The sequence below is a fragment of the Colobus angolensis genome, unplaced genomic scaffold (assembly GCF_000951035.1).
Source record: "Colobus angolensis palliatus isolate OR3802 unplaced genomic scaffold, Cang.pa_1.0 Scaffold284, whole genome shotgun sequence".
In the NCBI taxonomy this organism is placed as follows: Eukaryota; Metazoa; Chordata; class Mammalia; order Primates; family Cercopithecidae; genus Colobus; species Colobus angolensis.
Window position 1 is genome coordinate 3,399,634 of NW_012116088.1, and position 1,148 is coordinate 3,400,781.

Sequence of the window (1,148 nt, forward strand, 5' to 3'; positions counted from 1 at the left end):
ACTCTCCACACTACTCAGCAGCTACGGAGACCCATGGGGAAAGATCACAGAGAGATCCAGTAGTTGCTCCACCTGTTAGTCCAGCAACAGGAGCCAAAGGAGGTGAGAGTGATAGAGACAGGAGGCAGGGAAATACTGGACGGAAGAGGGCAGTTCCCTGGCAAAGGCCCCACCCTCAAGCCTAGAGACCTGCAGCCCTAAATGGAACAGGCATTCCTGTTTTTGTGCCCAAATGTTTCTTTTTGGGCTGCCACACCCCACTATCCCGTACCCATATAAATCCCAGGCTCAAGAGCAGACAAGCAGAGAAACAGAAGAGTAGAAGAGCAGCAGAGTGGCAGAGTGGCAGAGCAACATGGCAGAGAAGGAGAGAACAGAAGAATATGTACATGGAGAAGAGTTTAGATGGGGGCAATTGGAGAGATCAGCCACAGGATGGCTGAACTCCAGGGGAAGATCATCGTCCCACTCCATCCCCTCTCCAGCTCCCCGTCCCACTGAGAGCCACCTCCATCACTCAATAAAATCCCCAAATTCACCATCATTCAAGTCCATGTGACCTGGTTCTTCCTGGATGCTGGACAAGGACCCAGGTACCAAGAGGGCAGGGTATAAAAAGCTGTCACCCTGACCTTCCATTGAGCTGGTTTAACACAGCCCTCCACAGATGGCAACTGCTAAAAGGACATTAATTGTAACATACTCCTAGATGCTACCATTGGGCCAGAGCCCAAAAGCACTCGCCTTGGCTCCTGCACCTACCTGTCTGCATGCTCCCCTTCCCGTAATGGATTTGAGTGCACAGTGGCTGAGTAAACGAGTCACACTCCTGTCACAAGTACTGAGAGGGGTTCAGGGAACTCTCCTGTTTCAGGAACAATAGTTGTTTGCTTGACATGGTCATGTCTAACACATTCCATACCCATGAGTTGGGCATGCAAAGGCAGAACAATGAAATAGTCAGAAGAATTATTGTTCTCTGAGGAGGAAGATTTGAGCTAGCTCTTAAGAAAGAGAGATGTTGGCTGGGTGCAGTGGCTCATACCTATAATCCCAATACTTTTGGAAGCCGAGGTGGGGGAATCACATGAGGTCAGGAGTTTGAGACCAGCTTGGCTGACATGATGAAACCCCATCTCCGCTAAAAA